The 20,061-nt window shown below is 46.6% G+C and overlaps 1 protein-coding gene across 2 annotated transcripts in view; it reads right to left on the bottom strand.

The window, feature by feature from the left end:
- The window catches only part of LOC120860971 (sideroflexin-1), a 56,221-nt gene extending 43,758 nt beyond the window's left edge, over positions 1-12,463 (bottom strand). For both annotated transcript variants that reach the window (XM_040236675.1, XM_040236674.1), the window contains exon 1: positions 12,358-12,463. The gene's annotated coding sequence lies outside the window, so the exon portion shown is untranslated. The remainder of the gene's footprint in view (positions 1-12,357) is intronic.
- Positions 12,464-20,061: the final 7,598 nt, after the last annotated feature.

The raw sequence follows: 20,061 nt of genomic DNA, 5'->3' as shown, positions 1-20,061 counted from the left end.
TTCATGCCCAGGAAAATAGGTATCATACTTGTGTGCAGGGACTTAGGGCTCTGCTGAGGGACTTTAGTGACCTCTAGGGGAATGGAGTGCTGCACTCAATATGCCGGCAAGGCTGGAAAAGTCTGCAGTGGCCACAGGATGGGAAAAAGTCAGTTTTCATTCCAATCCCAAAGAAAGGCAATGCCAAAGAATTTTCAAACTACTGCACAATTGCACTCATGTCACATGCTAGCAAAGTAACGTTCAAAATTCTCCAAGCCAGGCTTCAGCAATACGTGAACTGTGAACTTATAGATGTTAAAGCTGGATTTTAAAAAGGCAGAGGAACCAGAGATCAAATTGCCAACATCTGTTAGATCATCAAAAAAGCAAGCGAGTTCCAGAAAAACATCTATTTCAGCTTTATTGACTAGGCCAATGCCTTTGACTGTGTGGATAACAACAAACTGTGGAAAATTCTTCAAGAGACGGAAATACCAGACCATCTTACCTAGGTCCTGGAAAATCTGTATGCAGGTCAAGAAGCAACAGTTAGAACTGGACATGGAAAAACAGACTGGTTCCAAATAGGGAAAGGAATATGTCAAGTCTGTATATTGTCATCCTGCTTATTTAACTTATATGCAGAATACATCATGCAAAATGCTGGGCTGGATGAAGCACAAGCTGGAATCAAGATTGCTGGGAGAAATATCAATAACCTCAGATATGTATATGATACCATCCTTATGCCAGAAAGCGAAGAAGAACTAAAGAGCTTCTTGACGAAAGTGAAAGAGGAGAGTGAAAAAGTTGGCTTAAAACTCAACATTCAGAAAACTAAGATCACGGCATCCGGTCCCATCATTTCATGGCAAATAGTTGGGGAAACAATGGAAACACTGACAGGCTTTATTTCTTGGGCTCCCAAACCACTGCAGATGGTGATTGCAGCCATGAAATAAAAAGACAATTGATCCTTGGAAGAAAAGCTATTATCAACTGAGAGAGCAGATTAAAAAGCAGAGACATTATGTTGCCAACAAAGGTCTGTCTAGTCAAAGCTATGGTTTTTCCAGTAGTTATGTACAGATATGAGAGTTGGACTATAAAGAAAGCTGAGCACTGAAGAATTGATGCTTTTAAACTGTGGTGTTGGAGAAGACTCTTGAAAGTCCCTTGGACTGCAAGAGGATCCAATCAGTCCATCCTAAAGGAAATCAGTTCTGAATATTCATTGGAAGGACTGATGCTGAAGCTGAAACTCCAATACTTTGGTCACCTGATGCAAAGAACTGACTCCTTGGAAAAGACCCTGATGCTGGGAAAGACTGAGGGCAGGAGGAGAAGGGGACGACAGAGGATGAGATGGTTGGATGGCATCACTGACTCGATGGACATGGGTTTGAGTAAACTGCAAGAGTTGGTGATGGACAGGGAGGGCTGGCGTGCTGCAGTCTATGGGGTCACAAAGAGTCGGACACGCCTGAGCGACTGAGCTGAACAGAGGGGAGTGGAGGGGATTCATGCTCAACCACAGTTGGTCTGCTCTCATCTGCCTTCTGCCGCTGTGTTTTATGGCAACGATCTTTTAAAGAGAGGGTTCTACTGCTTGGGGGGAAGAAAAGCAAAAAAGAAAAAAGTTGAAAATCACTATAGGAGACAATAAAATGAAAATCTATGAGATAACTAATAAAGGTACAGAAGGTCTCAAGCTGTTTTTTACTCCAAGTTCCTAAGGTAGCCCTGGAGTCCATCTGATTAGTGCTTCTTAAGCTATGTGTGATGAAAGACCTGCTTTGTTTGTTCTCATTTTCAATCCCTGTCTTGAACCAATACTTTCATAAACTCGATTAAAAATAAATTTTGAAAAAGGCTGGACACAAAAAAGTCCCAATTTTTTATTATTGATCAGCAGATATTAATATAATAGAACTCTAAGATGTTTTTATGAAAGTTTCTCAGCACTTCCAGTTTCTGTACTTTTTCCAGTATGGATCTATAACATACAGTTCACACTGGCCTTGTCTCAGGATCAGAATTTGAATTTCTACTTATGCATACAGGTCATAGTTTGTTTCTATCCTTATACTTTCTATGCTGTAATAATTAAACCAGAGAACCTGGTCAAACTCACTCCTATTTCTGAATGGACCATGATGAGGTATCGTTCTTACACTCTACACTGCAGTAGGTCACAGATTAAATACAGAAGAAATTCTTGCCAAGACAAGACTTACAGGTTTCTTCTTTCTTTAAAGTCTAGAAAATGCTGCTGCCTTTAGTGTTCACTGACTGGGCATCCACCATATAACAGATTCTTGGCCTAAATCAGTGAACAAAGACAAAAATTCCTGCCTTGGTGGAGCTGGTGTTGGATGGTGGGAATAGAAGGGGAGCCAGACAATACAAACACAAAAGGTAAACCAAGTATCAAATATCTAAGAAGGTAATAGGTGGTTTGGGGAAAAGTCAGACTAGGAACCATCAGGAGGAGTGTGTGTTTAACCAGGGCAGGCAGGGCAGGCCTCACTGAGAAAATAACAAGGGAGCAAGATGGGAGAGAAGAGATGAAGCATGCGGGGAACTGGGGGAACGGCATTCCGGGGAGAAGGAACAGACACTCCAGAGGCCCTGAGGCAGATGTCTTCAAAGAACAGCAAGAAGGTGCGCAGCTGGGCTGGAGAGAGGAAGAGGGAGACAGGAGATGAGGGGTCTGAGAGGCATGGGGAGGGGGTTAAGTGGGAATAGGATTGTTTGTTGCCTTGTGGCCACTGTGAGGCCTCTGCATTTTACCCTGAGGGAAATGGGAGTCACTGGTGGGTTCGAGTACTAAAATGATCTGACTTATAATTTAAAAGGACCTCTCTAGCTGCTGTGTGGAGAATGCAGTGGGGTGATAAGAGCAGATGTAGGAAGCCTCTCTGTGAGGCTCATGCAGGCATCCAGAACAGGGCTGATGGTGGAGCAGGTGGCAGCAGGGAGCTGTCAAGAAGCGCTGATGTTCTGGATATGCTGTTGATGGAGCCAACGGGATTTCCTGATAACTTGGACGGGGGGTGGGACAGAATAAAAAAGGCATGACTCCTAAGGTAATCTGGATGGAAGAGGAGCAGATGTTAGGGAGAAAACAGCAAGTTCAGCTTTGGATGAATGAAGTTTGTAAGGCCTAGGGGCCTTCTAAGTGGAGATGTCCAGGAGGCATTTGAAAATGAGAGTGTGGAGTTCAGAGGAGAGGTTTTGTCTGCAGATATTCATCTGGGAGCTATAAGCACAGAGACTATGGAAACTCACACAATAGGAGGAGATCAACAGGGAGGTGAATGTAAAAAGAGAAGGAATCCAAGGCCTCAGATGTTACTGCTAAGTCGCTTCAGTCGTGTCCGACTCTGTGCGACCCCATAGACGGAAGCCCACCAGGCTCCCCCATCCCTGGGATTCTCCAGGCAAGAACATTGGAGTGGGTTGCCATTTCCTTCTCCAATGCATGAAAGTGAAAAGTCAAAGTGAAGTCGCTCAGTCGTGTCTGACTCTTCGCGGACCTCATGGACTGCAGCTACCAGGCTCCTCCGTCCATGGGATTTTCCAGGCAAGAGTACTGGAGTGGGGTGCCATTGCCTCAGATGTTAAGAGGTCGGGAAAGACTAAGTTTCAGCAAAAGAGGCTGTGACAGAGTGTCAGTGGGTAGGAACTCGGCAGTGTGCTGTCCTGGAGGACAGGGGAAGTGAGTGTACTGCTCGTCCCGCTGCCCAAAAGGAATATCCCCCTGGTTGCTTCCACCTTGGGCCAGTGAGGAGGTGGAGACAAGTCCCAAAGGGTCATCAGGGGAGTGAGAACACTGCAAGATGGTTACCCTGACAAATTCTAAAAATGATAAGCAATGCTGGTGGCAAGCAGGGAGTGAAAACTCAGCATATTAAAGGCCCCCTCCCCAGGGCACTATTATTCCTGCAAAGCCAGCAGTACAGACTGGTGGTTCCTAAACAACAGAACACACTAACCTCACCTGAAGAGCTTCTGAAAAAGACGAACACTATCAGTCTTCTAGAGCCTCGGATCCAGGAGGTCTAGCACAAGGCCCGGCACGTGCTTCTGCAGGCGCTCTGAGCCTGGGCCCCTCCGGCTCTCCAGGCACCAGGCTGCGACTCTGCGTGAGGCTGGGAGCTGTGTGCCCCACGTCCTTCTCTGCTCCGCCATGTCGTCTCACAGCCCTGAGCGGGCTGCCGTGCTCCCCCATGGGTATTTGACACTGATGTCTTCTCATAAAATTGGGTGCCAAGTCATCCTTCTTCCCTCTAAAGTCTAATTCTCACTGTCACTATTTCCCCTCTACACTTAATACATGTAACAGCAACAACAACAAAAAGTTAATATAGCTTTCAGAGAATTCTCGTTCTTAATGACCAACCAACCTCTAATTTGTTAAATATGGGGCAAACTTAAGGTCACATTATTGAAAACATGATCTGGTTTTATAACATGGTACTTCATAAAAGATGTTCTAATTGGATAAGAGCTAGAGAGGATCTTAAAAATGATGCCCTCAATGTGCCCATCATACAGGAAACAGAGGCACAGAGGGGGAAATGACTGCCCAGGGTGTGCCCCTGGTGCTGGCGGCAGAAGGAAGTGGGCAAAGACCTTGTCTCAGGTGCTGGTCAGCCAGTGCATTCTTTCTTCTCTGTTACTCTTTCAGCTATCCCCCCGCCCCTCAAATCACAGCACTTAATGTCTGCACAGAACTGGGGTCTGTAAGGCCCTTCTTTTCCCCCTTAAATAAAAACAGGTCTACTCCTACCATGAAGCTCTGAGCTATGCTAACCCTATGGTGCCTCCACAGTACACATGAGAAGACTGCTGTGGAGGCCTCACAAAGTCTCTTTTTTTTAAAGTTGAAGTATAGTTGATCTACAATGTTGCATTAGTTCCTGGTATACAGCGAAGTGACTCAGATACGTATCAACATACGTATGTATCTGTATGCATATTTTTCAGATTCTTTCCCATATAGATTCTTATAAGATACTGAATACAGTTCCCTGTGCTGTATAGTAAGATCTTGTTGTTTATTTTATATATAGTAGTGTATACAAAGTCCCTTCTTTAACAGGCAAAGGAAAAAGAGACTGATAGGGAAAGGAACTCCAACAGTTTTGAGTTTCTATTACATACAAGGGACAGGGCTGTGCACTTGCCTAAGAGTTCAAGCCCCTACTCTGTGCCAGTGGAAGACTATTCTAAGTCAGTTTCCACAACACTGTGCTTTAGGCATATTATGCACAACTCGCAGAGGAGGAAAGTAAGATTCTCAGAAGTCATAGCTATCCCACAAGGGAGGAAGCAGGCTTATCATCAGACGCCAGGCCTAGCCTGCCAAAAGCCCAACACTGAAAGTCCATACCACCCACTCTGTATAGAGTGTGGCAGGCAGCACCGTGGCCCCCCAGAGATACCCCACCACCACCCCCGCCAACCTCCAGCTTCTGACTGTATTACTTCCTGTGGCGAAGGGACTTTGCTGGTATAATTCAGTGAAAGCTCTTGAGACTGGGAAACTCCCTTGGATGATTCAGGTGGGCCTGATCACAACAAGGGTCCTTGTGAGAGAAAGAGGGAGGTAGGAGAGGAGAGTCAGAGAGGTGGATGCGACAAGGGACAAGCAGAGTTTGGTGTGAGGCAGGGCCAGGAGCCCAGCGAGCGGCATGGCCTCTGGAAGCTGCCAAGAGCACGGATAGAGAGTCTCCCTTGGAGCCTCCAGAGGCAACACAGAACCAGTCTGGGCTTCTGACCTCCAGAAAGATAAGCTCATACATGGTTGTTTTAGGGTAAGATTTAGTTGTGTTAATGGTAACCCACTCCAGTGTTCTTGCCTGGAGAATCCCGTGGACAGAGATGCCTGGTAGGCCACAGTCCATGGGGTCGCAAAGAGTCGGACACGACTAGCAATATGCTAAGTACATTAGGCTACTAACACAGCACTCTTTTTACTACTTAAAAGAATGTGATTTTGTAAATAAGTTCATTTAGAAAAAAACTTACAGTCACTAAAGGGGAAAGGTGGGGGTGGAGGGAGGGATAAATTAGGAATTTGTGAGTAATATCTACACATTATATTAAATGCATCCCAGTGCCTCAGCAGTAAAGAATCTGCCTGCAGTGCAGGAGATACAGGACACTTGGGTTCGATCCCTGGGTTGGAAAGATCTCCTGGAGGAGGGCATGGCAACCCACTCCAGTATTCTTGCCTGGAGAATCCCGTGGGCAGAGGAGCCTGGCGGGCTGCAGTCCATAGTGTCACAAAGAGGTGGACATGACTGAAGCATCTGAGCACACACACACACACACACACATATAAAACAGCCACACGACAAGGACCTATTGTGTACATATATATATGTATATGCATATGTGTGTATGTATGCATATGCATATGTGTGTGTATATATATATGTATATGCATATGTGTGTATACATATACTTGAATAGTTTTGCTGTACACCTGAAACTAACACAACATTGTATATCAACTAAACTTCAGCAACAGCAAACAAATAAAACTATTTAAAAAGGATTTTAATAAGACATACCAACTAAACTTGAGAGCCCGTCCCTGCCCCCACCAATTTCAAAACCATAAAGGCTAATCAGAAATGCCATATGAACATTCTTACAAAGAAAGCTGATCTCAAACCAGATAAAATTTTAATTATTAACTAGGACTCCCATGATCTAATTGGACAAGCATTTTCTTGCACCAACCTTCAAGCGCAGGAACAGTTTATACTTTTTTCCCCACTCTAAATAAAATAACCAGTTTCTATAAATAAGAGTCCAGTCTGAAAACAAAACAAACGAAACTTATTTCCTATTTTACACTAAAATTGTGGGACAGTGGACAAGGTGCCCCTGCCCTGGCTCACCTGTCTCCCCAGCTGTAGACCCAGGAGAAGCTCTGAGCCTCTGCCCGAAGTGCAGGGGGCCGAGGCGGGGGCTCCTGCCCTAGGAGCTGCCTTGGGGGGCAAAGCACCCCATGGCCTTGACTGCTATGCGGGGGTCCCTGGGCACAGCACCTTTCCACCTGCCTCCTTGCTGAAGCTTGGCAGGCCTGGACACCTGGTCCTGCAGCATCACAGGCGCCCACTGATTGCTGGGGTCTGTGCTTAAGGGTCATCCGGCCCGAACACTTGGTGCCAGCTCGTGGGCTGGGCCATGGGGCTGCCCGCCCAGGGCACCGTCATGGAAAGGAAGCGAAGCCCCCAGTGGTAGGGGAAGGTTTATGGTTGATGGTGCGCCTTAAGCATAAAGTCTGGTTTATGCATGAAAAGCGTAGCCATAACCCTGCTTGCAGTTCCTGAACTTTCCTCCCTCTCTCCCTCTCGAGGCTGACTTTGGTCAAAGATCAGGCACTTTTCTAGAGCGTTCTCGAGCACAGCTGCTGATGTGGTTCTCAGGGTATTTCATGACAATGGATGGTGACAACAGCAGAGCAAGTGCTTCTCGGGCAGGAATTTCCTCAGAGGAGACAGGGAGGCATTTGGCTGCACGGCCCTTGTGACGGCACTAGGCGCCACGAGGATGAGGGGGAAGCTGTGTGTGCACGCCGAGTCACTTCAGTCACGGCGGACTCCGCGCCACTCACGGACTGCAGTCCACCAGGCCCCTCCGTCCCTGGGATTCTCCGGGCAAGAACGCTGGAGTGGGTTGCCATGCCCTCCTCCAGATCTTCCCAACTCAGGGATCGAACCAGGGTCTCCTGCACTGCAGGCAGATTCTTTACTGACTAAGCTACGAGGGAAGCCCAGAACAAAGTTAATTTGTACATTCAGAATGGACTCCCTGGAGAAGGAAATGGCAACCCCCTCCAGCATTCTTGCCTGGAAAACCTCATGGTCGGAGAAGCCTGATAGGTTAGTCCGTGGGGTCACAGAGTCGGACACGACTGAGTGACTTAACTGTCATCATCTGTCAGCATGGGCTGGAGTCCTTTCCTGCACCCAACGCTGGCTTGGCCTTGTTTTTGGGAAGACCCGATACACAGTGAATAGACTGAAAAGCAAGCACATTCGAATGACTATAACCTAAATTTCCCCAAACGTACGTACAGACACCCTTCCCATTTAGAGCTTATTACGGGTGGACATCACCCACCTCCACTGAAGTCTTCAACTAACTTATCAACCTTACTGATGACTTCGATATGAATGACTCGTAGGAGATGCCGGTTCGATCCCTGGGTTGGGAAGATCCCTTGGCGGGGGAAATGGCAACCCATTCCAGTATTCTTTCCTGGGAAATCTCATGGACAGAGGAGTCTGGTGGGCCACAGTCCATGGGGTTGCAAAGAGTCAGACATAGTGACTAAACCACCGTCATCCTATGACTAGCTAAGTCTGGGAGACGCTATGTGGTAAAGAATATAAAACTTATGAGTAAACATTAATAACCAAATGCTCTTCCAATCAAGGAAAGATTTTTTTTTACCCTCTTTCTGGGGAAGTATAAATATTTAGATGACTCCATGGCCATCCACACTAGTTGCTGGCTGGGTCCTGCAAGGAAGAACCCTTGCTCAGCGTTCTGGTTCCCTGAGTATCTATCCTGGCAACCAGCCTGCAGAATGAGAACCAGACTTAAACCACTGCAGTCTGGATTAGAGTCTCGATTCTGCCACTTCCTTTCTAAGCAGGTCACTGGGTGACTCACTTTGCCTCTCTGAGCCTCAATTTTCTCATCCTGAAGATGGAGATGAGGGTTGGCTAAATAGAGTTGAAAGGATTATAAAACTGAGGTGTACAGGAGGGCTTTATTGAGCTTTAGTAAATGTGGAGGGACAGACAAATATCGGATCGCCACTAACACGTGGTTCTCCACTCACGGACCCTCCTGTCCTCACATGCTGAAGTCTTGTCCGTAAACACAGTGGCCGCCAGTGTGGTGGGACCAGAGGGGAACAAGGGTGCTTGGCTGCCTGAACTTCCTGAGGATGACCAGAAACACCCGAGAAAAACACTTTTCTCCTAAGATTAGCTTCATTTTAAAATTCAAGTTACATGCCAAGAAAATGCTCAACTACTGCGGAAAAAAAAAAAGAAGAATTTACTTCACAGAAAACAAATTGTCAGGGAATGTGCTCTCCCAGGGACTTGGGAAAAGAACTTTAACCCTGTCTAAAGATTAACAATGATAATTATTAAACTGGAAGCTTACTGTTAGTTAAGATAACTGCATTTGAAAAAGTTGGGAAGGGATCTGGTTGCCCTTGGTTTACTTAGTTAGGGCCAGAGAGCGCGATATACCCCATCCCAGTCCCCGGAGAGGGACGTGGCTGAGAGCCCACTGTGTGCCAGACCCCGGGCTTTCCACGTGTTACAAGACGGCTAAATTCTCACTTCAGCTCTCTAAGAAATTTCCCCCTATTTTGTAAAGCTACTCAGCGAAACCAAGTGTCCTGCCCAAGATGGCATTTCTACCTGATTTTATAGTCTGCTTGGCTTCCCTGGTGGCTCAGACGGTAAAGAATCTGCCAGCAATGCAGGGGACCCGGGCTGGATCCCTGGGCTGGGAAGGTCCCCTGGAGGAAGAAGACATGGCAGGCTGCTCCAGGGTTCCTGCCTGGAGCGTTCCATGGACAGAGGAGCCTGGCGGGCTGCAGTCCAGGGGGCTGCAAACAGTCGGACACGACTGAGCGACTAACACTTTCTTCCACTCCGGACCCTTGTGAGGCCAAAAGTGATGTGTCTGGCAACAGCAATAACATTTATTCAAGAAGCACATTCCCTGATTTGGCTTTGAGATGGTTGTTAGCACACAGCATTCCTTTCTTATGGGTGTGGCCACCCAGGAGATCAGTTTATAGAACAGAAAGTTGAATCCTGTGCTGAGAAGCAGATTCTTTCAAATCTCAGCAATGACCTTCTGTTGCATACCTTCCTCTGTTTCAGGGACACGTCTGCATGAAGACATAGGGCCCGCGTAAAATCAAGAAGCCACGGGGGAATGACTGCCGTCTCTCTGTCTCCCTGCCAGCATTCCTGCCCCCCACCTCCCAGTTCACAGGGAAGATCCCATTCTTAGCTGAACTTTAAAACACACATGTGACAATATAATCATTGTTCATATTTTGATGGTCCTCAAGATCACCTTTGAGTTTCTTAATCAATTTCTTATGAGTGAAGTTCTTATCCATTAAAAAAAAAATTCTACTGGTTTATACTTGAGATAGTGGTATCAGCCTGTGAAAATAATAAAATACTCCCAAACCCTAGTACTTTCGACATACCAAGTTGCATATTTTACCATCTACTTTAAAGAATCAAGTCACAGATTATATATATTGTCTATTTCACAAAGTAATAGTTAACCAAAAACTTAATAACTTTGAACTTTTTATGATTAAGTTAACTGAGTGTAGGTTTGATTTCTATTCTGACAATAAGTTCTCATGCTGAAGCCATTGTCAGCCTTTAAAAAACAACTGCCTATGTATTGCTCACCTTTAACCTCAAACAAAAGGTTCATTCCATTCCCTATCATACTCCAATCGAACGCATCTAAGCACTGCTTGCTTAGTAGGTTAGAGGCTATTCTTCATTCCAAGGCATCAGAGAACAGAGGAGCTATATGATGGATCTGTTCCAAGGGTCACGGCTGCTCCAGCTGCCCTCTCCGCTTCCTTCTATATCCATCCACATGGGATTTCATAAAACTTCTACAGACTATTAAAAGCGTTCTAAATATTTTCCTGATTCTGAATTATAGCTACAGCTTTTTCTCTGACAACCGCTACTCGGGTATCAACACTCTCCTGAAAGTCCATGGGACTTTAAATGCTTGCACACTCAGCTGAACCCTTGAATACAGACTTAGAACAATTCTATATTAGAGCTGGAGAGAAGCTGATATACCCATCTCTCCAAACACCATCATTTTCTACAAACCAGACACCCACAGTCCTCAGGGGAGAAAGGAGCTGCTTGAGGTCCCAGAACCTCCTGGTGGAGCCTCATTATCCCAGGTTCCCTCTCATCTTATATGGCTCTTATATGGCAAGTCAGTCTTTCATGGCAAGTCCAAGTTCAGTGCCACAAGAGTGGCAAAGCTTCCTTACTCACTTGCATATCCATCTCGCAGCGATTACAAGGCCTGAAACATAGAAGCAGCTCAACAAACTGGGGATGGGCACAGGAAGAGAAAAGCTAGAGGCATGCAAGGAAAAATCTAGACGATGAGGCAGAAGAGAGATTACAACTTTGAGATAAGTACAAAGAAAATGCTGTGGGGGTTCAGAAGGCAGTGGTTCATGGAGTGATTCTGTGTCCAAGCTCTGAAGTCACCCATGCTAAGCTTTTTCATTCAGGCACTCAACAAATATTCAGTGAGAGTCTACCTGGTGCAGGGAACAGACAGTGAGCAAGACAAACAGAGGCCCTGAGCACAAGCAGAGAATCAAACAAGGAAGTCAACAGTTCGTTTCAACTGGTGAAATATTCTCTTACGGAAAAACCAAAGCAGTAATGTAACAGAAGATACGTGCAGGAGGAGACAATGTCAAACAAGGCAGCCAAGTTTGGAAAGCGTCTTTAAGGAAGGAACATTTAAGCCGAGACTACAGAGGACCCACTGTGTGACCTTAGGCAGGATACACAACCTCTCTGAGATCCAGTTTCCTTCCTCATCTGGATTAGGAGGGCAAGGCCAAGTACCCCACGGGGCTGCAGGAATGTGATGTAAAAATGCATGGACCTGGATCACCTGCACACACGTAGTAGACATCGTGGCTACTGTCATTCTCAGAAGGCTAGAGACCCGTGACAAGTGCGAAAGCTCAGGAGGTCAGCACCGAGATGCAAGCTCTGGGCAGGACCATCACGGTGTCCATCACCTGCCTGTCTCTTCCTACTGGAAGGCTCGTTGCAGGGCTGGAGCCCGCTCTGCGCCAGGAGCCGGGGGCGCGGGGGTCGGTGCCACCCGGCCACCTGCGCTCGCCCGCACCCGACCCCGCGGCAGCCATCTTGGTGTCCTCCCCGCGGCGGGTTCGGCACGCGGCCCCGAGGACAGCGTGGCAGGGCGCGTGCGGGCGTGGACGCATGCACCCCCTTCGGTGCCGGGGGACCCGCTGCACCGCAGGGCTCCGGGCGGAGCTCGCGGGAGGTCAGGCTGCCGGAGGTGGGGAGCTGAGGCAGCGGGACGGCAGGTGGGGTTTCCAAGGTGCAGGGACGCCCTGGCCCGAGGAGTCCGGGCAGGTTTTTGATTTCCCAGCCGGGGTGTGCGGGGGTCGCCCAGCAGCCGCCCGCGGGCGCGCGCCCCAGCTCCAGCCCGCGCCCGTCCGCCCGGCTCCCTGCGCGTTTCCCACCCACCGCACCCAGGCCCGCGATTCACCGCTACCCACCGGCTACAGCCCGCGCGGCTCTCAGAACCTGCTCGGCGCCGCCTCCGCCGCCACCGGAAGAGCTTCTGCCGCCACGGCGGCCCCGCGCGCCGCCGTCGCCGCCTCCCGGAGCGCGCCCTCGGAGCGCGGCCCCGTGCGCGGCCACGAGGCCGGGAGGCCCGGACGCACTCTCGCTGTCACTGCGCTCTGGGCGCAGCCTCCGCCTGACCCAGGGGCGGAACCGCTGTGCCCGCGCGTTTGCTTCTGAGTCCATCAGGAGCTCCCAAGTTCATCCTCGCGGCGGTGCGCGGCTCTGCTCAGGCCAGTGCCTCCGTTTCCATTTTGGTTTCCAGGAGACCGCCTCGTTTACTTGATCATTTCCCGGTTACCAGCAACTTCTTGCTCATCTTCTCACTCACTCATCTTCTCCTTCAGTTGGTAAAGAATCCGCCTGCAATGCAGAAGACCCCGGTTGGATTCCTGGATCCGGAAGATCCTTTGGAGAAGGGATACGCTACCCACTCCAGTATTCTTGGGCTTCCCTTGTGGCTCAACCCGTAAAGAATCCACCCGCAATGCGGGAGACCTGGGTTCAGTCCCTGGGTTGGGAAGATCCTCTGGAGAAGGGAAAGGCTACTAACTCCGCCTCCTTTACTTGATCATTTCCCAGTTACCAGCATCGTCTCAGCCATTCATTTAAGCCAGTTTCCCAAAGTGTGGAATCTGGTACAGAGGCGACAAAGCGATTTGCCGTGGTGCCAGGCCACGACCTGATTTATGTCTTCACAAAACTCACCCCGCTGCTGTGGAGCAGGTGACGGAGGCAGAGAGGCCCGTAGGCAGGCGACTTTCGCTAATCAGGGGACAGATGATCGTGGCTTGGACCAAGTTGGTTATGGTGAGAATTACTGGATTCTGGGTATATTTTGGAGGCAGATGAACTCTAATAAATGGTGAATTTACATTATTTAGCGGATAGGAAGATTCCATTTTTAAAGTCGTAAATTCTCCCCTAAATCAGCCTAAAAATTGAATGCACTTCCAAACAAAATTCTGACAACTCTAGTGCGTATAAGGGTGTGGCGTATAACTTCACAAGGTGACTGTAAAAATGAATATGGAAAAATAAAGAGCCAGAAATAGCCAAAGCAAGTTTGAAGAAAAAGAGCAAGGTGGAGTGACTTGTCCTGTGAACACAGAAGGTTGTGTGTTTGCGCAGGCATCGACGAATAGTGCAACCAAATAGAGGTACCAGACGTATGAGCCCTGCACATAGAGAAACCTGCTGCTAGCTGCATCCCAGGTGAGGCGAGCCAGTGTCCGGGCTTCCCTGGTGGCTCAGTTGGTAAAGAATCCGCCTGCAATGCAGCAGAGCCGGGTTCATTTCCTGGGTGGGGAAGATCCTCTGGAGAAGGAATAGGCTACCCACTCCAGTCTTCTGGCCTAGAGAATTCCACGGACTTTATAGTCCATGGGGTCACAAAGAATCGGACAGGACTGAGCGACTTTCACTTTCAGGTAAAGGGGAAGGTTAAATAGCCATTAAATGATGCTGAGGCAATTGAATCCCTGCCTTAAACCATCTATGAAAGTGAGCTCCACACAGGTTAAAGACCCAAATATGAAAAACAAAACTCCCAGAATTTTAGAAGACAATATAGGAGGGTACCTTTATGACCCAGAAATAAAGGGGGCATGCTTAAATAAATGCAAAATAGACTTGACTGTTGGCTTCCCAGGTGGTGTAGTGGTAAAGAATCCACCTGCAATGCGGGAGATGCAGGTTCGATCCCTGGATCTGGAAGATCCCCTGGGGGAGGAAATGGCAAACCAACACAGCATGCTTGCCTGGATAATCCCATGGACAGAGAAGCCTGGTGGGCTACAGTTCACAGGGTCTCAAAGGGTCAGACACGACTGAGTGACTGAGCATACAGGCATGAATGGAATATAAAGGGAAGATTAAAAAGTTAAACTTCATTAAACAATTCATGTAGTCCATAATAAAAGGGAAAGAGTTTGTTTACAGGCTGTCAGGAAGTGTTTTCAATACATGGATCTGCAAAGAATACATATGGAAACAACATTTTTAAAAGATTTACAAATTAAGAGGAAGAAAGAGAAGCTATCCAATAGAAATACATACAGAAAACTATGAAACATGCCATTCATGGAGAAGGAAAAACAAACGACGCTGATACCCATGGAAAGATATTCAACCTGGCTAGCAGTTTGGTCACGCATAATTCCTAGGAACGTTTAACCGGTTTCTTTTCTTTACTACATATTGTGCCGAGTGTTGGGCTCAAAAAGATTTTTTAAAAATTCCTCCCTAAAATAACTTAGTGTCAAGGAGATCAATATGTAAACAAGTAGTTACAATAAATGATTATAACTCAGTATAAACACTGTCATAGTATAATATGGGCTGTGAAAGTAAGTGCTATGAGCGCATGGGAGGGATGCTTACCTCTGCCTGCAGAATGGGGATAAGAGAGAGGTCTGGTAGATACAAAGTTTATCTGTTATCTTTTGCCACCTTGATGTTGCAACAGAAACACAAAAACCTCAAGAGTATACACTCATAAACATTTACTTTTGTTCCTGCATCTGTAGGTTGGCTGGCACTTCTGCCAATCAAAGCTGGGCTCTGCAAAACTTACTCAATTGGTGGCTCTGTGGGTGTTGGCAGGGCTTTCTCACTAGTACAAGAGGACTGACTGGGCTCTGTTCCAAGTCTCATATTTCCAGCAATTCAAGGTTGCTTTCACTTCTACTTTATCCTATTGGTCAAAGTAGGTCACACAACCAGCCCAGATTCTTTATCTCTTAATGGGAGAAGATGCATAGTGGCTATAAATAGCTATGATATATAGACAAGTGAAAATTGGGGGACATTATTTTTCAAAAATTCTTTCTTGCGTGTATTTTACCTTCTCAGCATCCCAATTTTTTGGGGGGGAGCTCCCAACACTTACTTCATTTGATCCCAGTCATATCATCAATCATGGAATTTATCTTCTCTTGCCTGCCAGTGTTATGGGTATGTAACACAAGCTTGGTCAACCAGAATCTTGCCCTGAATTTATATGTAGACACTGGGGAAAAGAGCAGTCACCTCCCTCCTCTGGCCCTCCTGGGGTTGCTAAGCTGGAAGAATATGGATTGGGGGCTGCCAGGGCTGCTGTTTTTGCCCGTTGGCAGCATGGAAACTAAGCTGAAAGATGCAAGAGAGACAGTTCAGATGACATCATTACAGGCCCTGGGCTCACTCAGTAGTGAAGCTCAACCTACTTCCTGGGCTTCTAGTAATAGGAGTCCATATATCAACCCACATGCACATTTATTTTTTTTTAAGTCATAAGTTCGAGTTACAGTTCTGTCTCTGCTGACTGGCAGGTGCACAGAAGTGGTGACTTTGAGCCGAATGAAACCAAATTTGAAAAATCAAAGAAAAGAAGGCAGATGACAGAAGAAGAAATAAGCTAAGGTTTAAAGAATAAAAAGTACGTGTCCACATGTGTTCCTACCATTGTTTTACATAAACATTTTTCAGAAACAGCGTCCAGAGAAGTTAAACTAGTATTTTTCAGCTTTGATGACAAGGATGTTGACAAGGGCTTGGGGATTCTTGCTGGGCTTGCATTGGCGAAGATTGCAAAACCCTGACATTTTAATATGGACTTTGAACTGTTCAGGGCATGGCAAAAGAAAACAACGCTTAAGTCAGCAAAGATGGGGGGCATTTCTGAGCATAGTGTAAGTTCCATGAGCTGAGCAAAGATCCTGAAAAATATATCACAAGATGAGAGTTTCCTCATTGTAGAACAGGGAATTCAGTGAGACTTAATATTTAAGTGAAAACCTTAAGCTCCAGACTCTCTTAGCAAAGTTATTTATGATGATAAGAGGAAATACGTAACCATGAGTTTGTAGAGGTATGCAAAAGTTCGTGTATTCCCTGCTGTTCCCCAGCACTCTCCCTGAGAGAGTTTTGGTATGTTTTCTTCCAGAATTGTCTTTTCTTTTCTGACCTAATCAAACTCTTCATCCTGAGCCTAACAGAAGGAGGGACATAGGGGTATAACAGTCATGAACTATCCACTATGAGCTGGGCCTATAGTAGTCACTTTCACAAACATCTTCTTTAGTCCTTAGCGAAACTCTGAGAGGTTAACTACTTGTGTTAGGGTTCACTGAGACAATAGAACCAATAGCATATGTTTCTGTCTCTACAGTTAGCTAGCTACCCATCCATCCATCCTCTATCCATCTATCTGTCTAGAGAGTTTTGGTAAGGAATTTTCTCAATGATTGTGGGAGCTTGCAAGCCTGAAATTTAGAGGACAGACCAGCAGGCTGAAAACTCCCATTGATGCTTCAGTCTTGAGTAGCTGAACTTCTCTGGGAAAATCATTCCTTGCTCTTAAGGCCATCAACTGCTTAGGTGAGGCCCACCCACATTATGGAGGACAGTCTTCTTTATGCAAACTCAACTGATTGCAGATGTTACCCATATCTACAAAATACCTTCACAACAGCACCCAAATTAGTGCTTAATTGGATAACTTGGTTTCTAGCCAAGCCTGGCTGATGCATAAAACTAACCATCACATTATCCTTCCCCTGACTTTATATCTCTCCTCACTGTTGCTTCTGATGATCCATCCCCTGATCTTTTGAAATGTGAATAAGGTCAGTTCATCCTCTGCTTTAAAATCCTCAATGGCTACCAGCTACACTTACAATTAAATTGGAACATTCCATCATGACCTATGGACTTGCATGATCTGTCCTGTCCCATTGCTGCAGTTTCATATTAATATCACCAAATTTCCTGACTTCTGAACAGGCCAACTTATTCCCACCTGAGGCCCTTTGCATCTGCTGTTCTAGCTGCCTGGAATGCTTTCAGGTCAAATATCACGTCCTCAAAGAAGCCTTCCTTGACCCTCCCACTCCCACTGGAGTTCATCACTCTTTTATTTCCGCTGCTATCCAAAACCACTGTGTTTACTCATCTGTGGACCGGTTTCTTCTCTGTCTCTTCCACTAGAATGTTCCATCACAAGGGCAGGGGTTCTGTGCACCCACCACTGTATTCTCAGGTCCTCGAATGATGCCTGCTGCAGCTACCCCCCGACTCAAGCCACAGCACAGCAGTGCCGTGGTGAGGGCCCCGCAGCCACCACCCCTGGATGCCGGACACTACAGCTTGCACAAGAGTCACTCCTGCTCCTGGAATTGCTCATTGCAGCCACTGCTGGAAGCGATTCTCCATGGTACTGGGCGTGTCAATCCGATCAGCTGAGCTGAGCTCACGTGCCAGGGCAACATCAAGACTTCTCTGTAGAGGCATGGTCTCTGCCTCACACTCAAACAAAGACGATGCATTGAATCACCCAGAAAGCCCCCTCCGGCTGTTTCTCAGTCAACATACTCCCTGATTTCTCCAGGGGTAACATCTTGGGACTTCCCAGACGGCTAAGTGGTAAAGAATCCGCCTGCAATACAGGTGATGTGGGTTCAATTCCTGGATTGGGAAGATCGCCTGGAAGAGGAAATGGCAACCCAATACAGTATGGCTGCCAGGATGATGCCATGGACAGAGGGGCCTCGTAGTTTACAGTACATGGGGTCGCAGAGAGTCGGACACGACTGAGCGGCTACAGCAGCACGCACAAACACTATCTTGACTTTTATCAGCTATCTTCGATGATGTCTAGCGCTAACTTTTAATTAGTTTTATCTGTTCTGGAACTTTATCTAAATGACATCATACAATGTGTGCGTTTTGCGTGTGTGTCTGGTTTCTTTCGCTTAGCCTGTTTTTGAGATGTGTCTGTGTGGTTGGATGTAGTTATACTCTGTTTTCTCTAGTTGTGTAGAATTCTGCTTCATACGAATAGACCACATATGTTGTGTCCATTTCCAAATGATGAACATTTACAGTGTTTCCAGTTTTGGGTTATTATAACTAAAGCAGCTGCAGTATTCAAGTATAATCTTTTCGTGGATAAAAAAGCAGGGGGGATTGTTCTGTTTTGCATTTAGTTTGCAGTGTTTGGGGCATGTGTTTTCACCTAATTTCTGCCTCTAGAGCGATTTCCAAGATCTGAAATCATATCACTCCCCACCTGAAAACTGATTCTTGCCTCCAAATAAAAGTCCAAATTCTTTAATATGGCATTCAGGACTTGTTGATACTGACCTTAACTTCCAATTAACTTTATCTCTGACTTTTTACCTTGATACAAGAATATTGATCAACTCACTGTTTCCAGAAAGTTCAATTCAGTTCAGTCTCTCAGTCATGTCTGACTCTTTGCAACCCCATGGACTGCAGCACATCAGGCCCCTGTCCATCGCCAACTCCTGGAGGTTGCTCAAACTCATGTCCATCGAGTCAGTGATGCCATCCAACCATCTCATCCTCTGTCGTCCCCTTCTCCTCCCACCTTCAATCTTTCCCAGCATCAGGGTCTTTTCCAATGAGTCAGTTCTTCGAATCAGGTGGCCAAAGTATTGGAGCTTCAGCTTCAGCATCAGCCCTTCCAATGAATATTCAGGAATAATATCCTTTAGGATGGACTGGTTGGATCTCCTTGCAGTCCGAGGGACTCTCAAGAGTCTTCTCCAACACCAAAAGCATCAATTTTTCGGTATTCAGCTTTATACCATTCTTTATGGTGCAACTCTCACATCCATCCATGACTTCTGGAAAAAACATGGCTTTGACTGTATGGACCTTTGTCGGTAAAATAATGTCTCTGCTTTTTAATATGCTGTCTAGGTTGGTCATAGCTTTTCTTCCAAGGAGTGAGCATCTTTTAATTTGAAGCCTGCAGTCACCATCTGCAGTGATTTTGGAGCCCAAGAAAATAAAGCCTGTCACTGTTTCCATTGTTTCCCCAGCTATTTGCCATGAAGTGATGGGACCGGATGCCACAATCTTAGTTTTTTGAGTTTTAAGCCGGCTTTTTCACTCTCCCCTTTCACTTTTATCAAGAGGCTCTTTCTTTAATTCCTCTTCACTTTCTGCCATAAGGGTGGTGTCATCTGCATATCTGAGGTTATGGATATTTCTCCCAGCAATCTTGATTCCAGCTTGTGCTTCATCCTGTCCAGCATTTCTCATGAAGTACTCTGTAACAGGTTGTTTTCTTCCTGTTTGTTCAGATTTTGGTCTGGAATGCCTTTCCCAGGGAGTCTTGATTCCTGGACAAAATGATACACATCCCTCAAAGCCCAGCTGAAAGATACCTCCTCCCGGAAGCTGTCCTTCAGTTTGCCAGGCACTTTATGTACTTCCATTGGGTGTATACTTTGCTTTTAGTTTTGTTAGAGCACTTATTTCTTCACATTTCTCTGACTGTGGTCTGTCCCTTCTTCTTGTCTGCGAGCTCTGAAAGGCAGAGAAGGAGGTTCTCAGCAGTGAAATGGTGTACCTAATGATACCTCACAGCTTCTGTGACTCCAGGTCTGCCTGATTCCAGGTTAAATGTTCTTAACACCACAAGACTTGGTGGAACGCATGCTAATCACCATGTGCAAGGTTAATGGAGACCAGAAGCTGGAGCTCTAAGGGCCTGAGGGTCCTCATCTCGGTGAGAACAGCAGAGAGTGTGGAACTGGGCCAAGTGGTTGGGAGAAAGCCACCAGAGAGGTTGCCATGGGAACCTGAGGGGCCACATCTTCTGATTTATTTCAAGAGA

The sequence above is a fragment of the Oryx dammah genome, unplaced genomic scaffold, assembly GCF_014754425.2.
Source record: "Oryx dammah isolate SB20612 unplaced genomic scaffold, SCBI_Odam_1.1 HiC_scaffold_11210, whole genome shotgun sequence".
Taxonomy (NCBI): Eukaryota; Metazoa; Chordata; class Mammalia; order Artiodactyla; family Bovidae; genus Oryx; species Oryx dammah.
The sequence above is the reverse complement of the archived record's forward strand: the minus strand, read 5'-3'. Positions and strand labels throughout refer to the sequence as shown.